General features: G+C 41.7%; 1 protein-coding gene across 1 annotated transcript in view; it reads left to right on the top strand.

Annotated features, from left to right (window-relative positions):
- The window catches only part of LOC125664542 (F-box only protein 42-like), a 14,234-nt gene that overhangs the window by 350 nt on the left and 6,384 nt on the right, over positions 1-7,500 (top strand). Inside the window, exon 1 of the mRNA XM_056152865.1 lies at positions 1-78. This exon is cut by the window's left edge and continues 350 nt beyond it. The gene's annotated coding sequence lies outside the window, so the exon portion shown is untranslated. The remainder of the gene's footprint in view (positions 79-7,500) is intronic.

Raw genomic sequence — 7,500 nt, 5'->3', positions numbered from 1 at the left:
AACAATGTTACATAGTGATTGTACCCTACTTTTAAAAAAAAAATTGCAGCAGAATCTCCTGATTCTAATGGAACTAAAGTATTATTGAAATCAAGAAATTGATTGCTCCATATTAAAATAAACACCAAATTCTTTATATCAATTATGCCTTATACTTATTGTTAACACTAAAACAAAACTTTGTGAAATATGTGTACATGCCTGGGATGTCAGGGATCGAAATTAACTTTTTTCACTACTAGCAAAGTTTAGCTAATGGATTATTTTCCAACTACCAAAATTGAGCTTTTACTAGCATTTTTCAATCGATTGCTGTTTTACAGGAATATAAGAAAACAGACATGTATCTATATCAAAATATAGGGGAAATCTTTTAAAATCTTTAAAGTGCAATAATAGAAATAAAATGAGAATTCTTTCATTTAAAATTTAAGGAATTTTCAGACAACATACATGTATCATTGGTGCATGATGAGGGTCATAGGGTACACTTGTGCAGCGAACTCGCTGTCCACTGTCCAGAGACCTACCACCTATTTACAACATCATGCGGTTTGAAATCTTGAAGACTGTTTGCACCAATTCAATCTATATGTTCTAAACTTTTGGAAATTTCATCTAAAAAATTCTAGTTGAAAAAAAAACGCGAACTCTACATGTTTGACGATAGACTACAGAAGGACACCGCGTGAAGCGATGACAAAAACACTTTCATGTGTTGTTTCATGTAAATACGGACGAGGTCAACATGCTTGCTATTTAACGCCCGAAGTGTGCATGAAATAGACCATCTTCGACATCAATGACTGAGATGACCTTGGCCACCGTTATTTATTTGATCCACGTTTACTTTTTCAATACTTGCATATTCATTCTGTAAAGCATTTAACTATACACAAGACAAAATTATTGTAAACTTCAAAGTACAGCCAATAAACCAAGGAAATCCGGAAAAAAGATCGGGGTTTTTTTTTCACTCACAAAAAGTTGCGATCACTTGCGATTTTACACTCGCAATTTCAATATTTAACTCGCATTCAGCGAGTATTTCCCCTTAATTTCGTTGCCTAGATGTCAGTAACGCAAGAATCTTAGATGCAGAAAATTCATTTGGAAGGCAAGTTTGTTTGATATTGGTGAGTCCCACAGACGCGTCACAGACTCAGAGTAAAAATCATAATTTTACTTAGAAGTAAAACTCGTAGTACTTAAGAAAAATGGAATCGAAAGTAGCATAGTTTGTAAACTGTGGTAGGTTTTACATATCATCAGCAAACAAAACTAGTACGCATCTATTTCATCTGACACAATAATAATTTGATTAAAATGCAGTTTAATATTGAATAGGGTTGTTGTGATATGATAGGAGATTCAAGAAGTAATTCTGTTGGCGTGGACAATTAGTCGTCCGAGGCCAAGTCGCGAATGATTAAAAATAAATCTTAAAATTGATGTTTTGTACTGCTTCCATTTTAATTGTCTTACATGAAAAAGACTCATTAAATATTCATGGGACTCATGCTGCTTATAAACCACGAGTCCAGGACTCATCTTTAATAATTTCTAGTGACAGCCCTGTATACTGTGCATGTGTGTCTCTCGTATGTCGTAAATCATATTAACTGTTCTTTGTATATTTGCCTTTTGTGGGTCCATAATTGGTCAATAGATCATAATATATCATATATATATCCTATCATATACAGGGTTCTAAATTACCTCATGTCCGTAAGTCCAAGACTAGTAAAAAAAAACATGTCGGACTAGTAAACTCTCTATAGCACTAGTCTGTACGGACTAGTGAAAATCCGGAAATCAATCTTGAATTGGTTAAGATTTTAGCAAGATTTGTCCAAGTCTCTTAGATGTTTGAACTTATGGTCGATTACCTGCAGGGTTAAGTGTTTGCGTGACTATGACATCTTGATCTTCCAAACACATAGAGTCCGTTCGAGACCGCGGTTCTTCGAACAAGTACAAATTTTTGCCGATTCCGAACTCCGAGTACGCATCACGAGAATGGGTTCGAGGTGCAAGAACTCTAAGAACAAGCACGTTTGTGCTCACATATTCTCGTCATTCGCGACTCTAACACAGGAGTTCGTAACACTATAGCTCATGGCTTGGTCAATCGAGTGAAATTTATTGACTTTATTGATAAAATTTCAAACTCCTGTGACTCTAAGAACTGAGCACGAAAACAACGGGAACATCGATATTGAACGCACTTATGGACGTTTATAAAAGGATCAACTCGGAAGTTACTGTATTGCTTCTGAAGATCGTGAATGCAAAATAAAGTATGGTGGTCTTTTTCTTCTGTAGGAGGTGTCAGAAACTGAATTGCTTGCAACTGTGATGTGTTTGGTTTCATTAAATACTATTGTTCTGAATAAAATGAAGATCATTTAATATGATATACCGGACGTACTAGTGAAATGCTTTGTGGACATCAATAATCCGTACAGACTAGTGAACATCAATAATCCCGTACAGACTAGTGAACATCAATAATCCGTACAGACTAGTGAACATCAATAATCCGTACAGACTAGTGAACATCAATAATCCGTACAGACTAGTGAACATCAATAATCCGTACAGACTAGTGAACATCAATAATCCGTACAGACTAGTGAACATCAATAATCCGTACAGACTAGTGAACATCAATAATCCCGTACAGACTAGTGAACATCAATAATCCGTACAGACTAGTGAACATCAATAATCCGTACAGACTAGTGAACATCAATAATCCGTACAGACTAGTGAACATCAATAATCCCGTACAGACTAGTGAACATCAATAATCCGTACAGACTAGTGAACATCAATAATCCGTACAGACTAGTGAACATCAATAATCCGTACAGACTAGTGAACATCAATAATCCGTACAGACTAGTGAACATCAATAATCCCGTACAGACTAGTGAACATCAATAATCCGTACAGACTAGTGAACATCAATAATCCGTACAGACTAGTGAACATCAATAATCCGTACAGACTAGTGCTTGAAAAAGTTAATTTTGAACCCTGACATATTGTTATCAACATTTCTTTCTTTTTTTTTTATTGATTACAAGAATTCAGAAAAAATGAGAAAAATAATAAACTTTTCTTAATGTTCCACCAAATTTTGTTTACATACGGGAGTGGGACAAGTTCCCGTCACTGCATAAGGAAGTTTTTCATACGCAGTTTCATCACCTGAATTTGATTGATATGCACTAAGTAAATGACAGGTATTCAGAGAGTTAACCCTAACCCTACAGGAAATTCTTTTTATATCTAGAATATTGCAAATATGACATTGTTTTTATGTTTTCCCTTTAGTAAAACATTTTGATCAATAGTGTATTTTTTACATTTACAATTTGAACAGAAGCCGCATTTCATATATTTTATCATCTGTCTCACTTAAGTATTCAAAGTACCCAATAAGTGCACCTCCTACACAGAAGAGCTCTTATCTGAAAACTGGTATTAAATAATATTGAATTTATTTATATGAATAATTCTGTAATTTTATGATATCAAAAAATACTAAAACATTCAGTCTTCCACATCTGCTTCATACTTACAGACCGACTTACAGACAGACTTACAGACATACTTATAGACAGATTTACAGACATACATGTAGATATTTTATTGACAATAGTTGTTAACGGCAAAGTAAAATCTCAACTTTATAACAAATGGGGTGACTTCAGCTTCTCCATTGTCAACTTCCCATATTTATGTAGCAATATTCCATTATCACCTGCATATGGTGTAGGGCTGAAACAATACACCCCGTTCATGATACAATATGGATTGCAATACTTATACAACAATTCAGTATTTTCAATATGATAATTTTATGCAAGAAACCAGTAATAAATTCGAAGAAAAATTTTATTATGAAGATTCACAGTCACAATTTCAAAAGTAAACTGTTTCCAAACTGCCTAATGGCAAGATGCCTATTGGCTCTACAGTTTCAGCTAATTATGATCATTATTGTTTTTGTCAGACTGGAGGCTAACAAAAGTCTGACTTATTGGACGCCATTTTGTCCCTCATTTTGTAAAAATGATAAGTACAGGTCAAGCTCGATGTATTTTCCCAAACACATCATCATCATCATCATCATCATCGGCATTTTGATTAACGTGCAGGATTAGGTGCATCTTCCACAGCAGTGGGCTCCCTTCCAGGTAACTGGTTTCCTGCACGCATGGCAGACCTAACATTTGACTTCCAGGCATCTCTGTCCAATGGGTTGATTTCAAAAACTTATTGAACTGAAGATTGAGGCAAAGAATTGAACAGTGAATTGAGTGTTTATATTATAATGAACAATATTGATATTTCAGTGAATCATTTCAACCCTAATATGGTGTTTATGTCTCTCAGCTGATTCGATGTGCAAGAGCTTGTTCTGCATATGATCAGTTTTTAAATCAAGGCAAGCTACTGACAAATAAGTTGATGTTGCAGGGGTTTCAACAGTCTCATTTGAAACAGCATTTCTCAAATGCTAATTGTTATAACGATCTAGTTTACCAGTACAACCTATCATTCGGACAAATGCTGTCTGACGTGTTTCATACCAATTGTTAGGCAGTTCTTTACACACTGATTTTGACAATGGATTACTCCGTTTATCTGATAAAGATATAGGGCTCACGGCGGGTGTGACCGGTCGACAGGGGATGCTTACTCCTCTTAGACACCTGATCCCACCTCTGGTATGTCCAGTGGTCTGTGTTTGCCTGATCCCATCTCTGGTATGTCCAGTGGTCCGTGTTTGTCAGATCCCACCTCTGGTATATCCAGTGGTCCGTGTTTGTCTGATCCCACCTCTGGTATATCCAGTGGTCCGTGTTTGTCTGATCCAACCTCTGGTATGTCCAGTGGTCCGTGTTTGTCAGATCCCACCTCTGGTATGTCCAGTGGTCCGTGTTTGTCTGATCCAACCTCTGGTATGTCCAGTGGTCCGTGTTTGTCAGATCCCACCTCTGGTATATCCAGTGGTCCGTGTTTGTCTGATCCCACCTCTGGTATGTCCAGTGGTCCGTGTTTGTCAGATCCAACCTCTGGTATGTCCAGTGATCTGTGTTTGTCTGATCCAACCTCTGGTATGTCCAGTGGTCTGTGTTTGTCAGATCCCACCTCTGGTATGTCCAGTGGTCTGTGTTTGCCTGATCCCACCTCTGGTATGTCCAGTGGTCCGTGTTTGTCTGATCCCACCTCTGGTATGTCCAGTGGTCCGTGTTTGTCTGATCCCACCTCTGGTATGTCCAGTGGTCCGTGTTTGTCTGATCCCACCTCTGGTATGTCCAGTGGTCCGTGTTTGTCTGATCCCACCTCTGGTATGTCCAGTGGTCCGTGTTTGTCTGATCCCACCTCTGGTATGTCCAGTGGTCCGTGTTTGTCTGATCCCACCTCTGGTATGTCCAGTGGTCTGTGTTTGTCTGATCCCACCTCTGGTATGTCCAGTGGTCCGTGTTTGTCTGATCCCACCTCTGGTATGTCCAGTGGTCCGTGTTTGTCTGATCCCACCTCTGGTATGTCCAGTGGTCCGTGTTTGTCTGATCCCACCTCTGGTATGTCCAGTGGTCCGTGTTTGTCTGATCCCACCTCTGGTATGTCCAGTGGTCCGTGTTTGTCAGATCCCACCTCTGGTATGTCCAGTGGTCCGTGTTTGTCTGATCCCACCTCTGGTATGTCCAGTGGTCCGTGTTTGTCTGATCCCACCTCTGGTATGTCCAGTGGTCTGTGTTTGTCTGATCCCACCTCTGGTATGTCCAGTGGTCCGTGTTTGTCTGATCCCACCTCTGGTATGTCCAGTGGTCCGTGTTTGTCTGATCCCACCTCTGGTATGTCCAGTGGTCTGTGTTTGTCAGATCCCACCTCTGGTATGTCCAGTGGTCCATGTTTGTCTGATCCCACCTCTGGTATGTCCAGTGGTCCGTGTTTGTCTGATCCAACCTCTGGTATGTCCAGTGGTCCGTGTTTGTCTGATCCCACCTCTGGTATGTCCAGTGGTCCGTGTTTGTCTGATCCCACCTCTGGTATGTCCAGTGGTCTGTGTTTGTTTGATCCCACCTCTGGTATGTCCAGTGGTCTGTGTTTGTCTGATCCCACCTCTGGTATGTCCAGTGGTCTGTGTTTGTCTGATCCCATCTCTGGTATGTCCAGTGGTCCGTGTTTGTCTGATCCCACCTCTGGTATGTCCAGTGGTCTGTGTTTGTCAGATCCCACCTCTGGTATGTCCAGTGGTCTGTGTTTGTCTGATCCCACCTCTGGTATGTCCAGTGGTCCGTGTTTGTCTGATCCCACCTCTGGTATGTCCAGTGGTCCGTGTTTGTCTGATCCCACCTCTGGTATGTCCAGTGGTCTGTGTTTGTCTGATCCCACCTCTGGTATGTCCAGTGGTCTGTGTTTGTCTGATCCCACCTCTGGTATGTCCAGTGGTCTGTGTTTGCCTGATCCCATCTCTGGTATGTCCAGTGGTCCGTGTTTGTCTGATCCCACCTCTGGTATGTCCAGTGGTCTGTGTTTGTCTGATCCCGTCTCTGGTATGTCCAGTGGTCCGTGTTTGTCTGATCCCACCTCTGGTATGTCCAGTGGTCCGTGTTTGTCTGATCCCACCTCTGGTGTGTCCAGTGGTCTGTGTTTGTCTGATCCCACCTCTGGTATGTCCAGTGGTCCGTGTTTGTCTGATCCCACCTCTGGTATGTCCAGTGGTCTGTGTTTGTCTGATCCCGTCTCTGGTATGTCCAGTGGTCCGTGTTTGTCTGATCCCGTCTCTGGTATGTCCAGTGGTCCGTGTTTGTCTGATCCCGTCTCTGGTATGTCCTGGGGTCCGTGTTTGTCTGATCCCGCCTCTGGTATGTCCTGGGGTCCGTGTTTGTCTGATCCCGCCTCTGGTATGTCCTGGGGTCCGTGTTTGTCTGATCCCGCCTCTGGTATGTCCTGGGGTCCGTGTTTGTCTGATCCCGCCTCTGGTATGTCCTGGGGTCCGTGTTTGTCTGATCCCGCCTCTGGTATGTCCTGGGGTCCGTGTTTGTCTGATCCCGCCTCTGGTATGTCCTGGGGTCCGTGTTTGTCTGATCCCGCCTCTGGTATGTCCAGTGGTCCGTGTTTGTCTGATCCCGTCTCTGGTATGTCCAGTGGTCCGTGTTTGTCTGATCCCACCTCTGGTATGTCCAGTGGTCTGTGTTTGTCTGATCCGTCTCTGGTATGTCCAGTGGTCCGTGTTTGTCTGATCCCACCTCTGGTATATCCAGTGGTCTGTGTTTGTCTGATCCCGTCTCTGGTATATCAGTGGTCTGTGTTTGTCTGATCCCGTCTCTGGTATGTCCAGTGGTCTGTGTTTGTCTGATCCCACCTCTGGTATGTCCAGTGGTCTGTGTTTGTCTGATCCCGTCTCTGTATGTCCAGTGGTCTGTGTTTGTCTGATCCCGTCTCTGGTATGTCCAGTGGTCCGTGTTTGTCTGATCC

Source organism: Ostrea edulis, chromosome 1 (genome assembly GCF_947568905.1).
Source record: "Ostrea edulis chromosome 1, xbOstEdul1.1, whole genome shotgun sequence".
NCBI lineage: Eukaryota > Metazoa > Mollusca > Bivalvia > Ostreida > Ostreidae > Ostrea > Ostrea edulis.
Note: the sequence above shows the minus strand (reverse complement) of the source record. Positions and strands in the feature narration are given on the sequence as shown.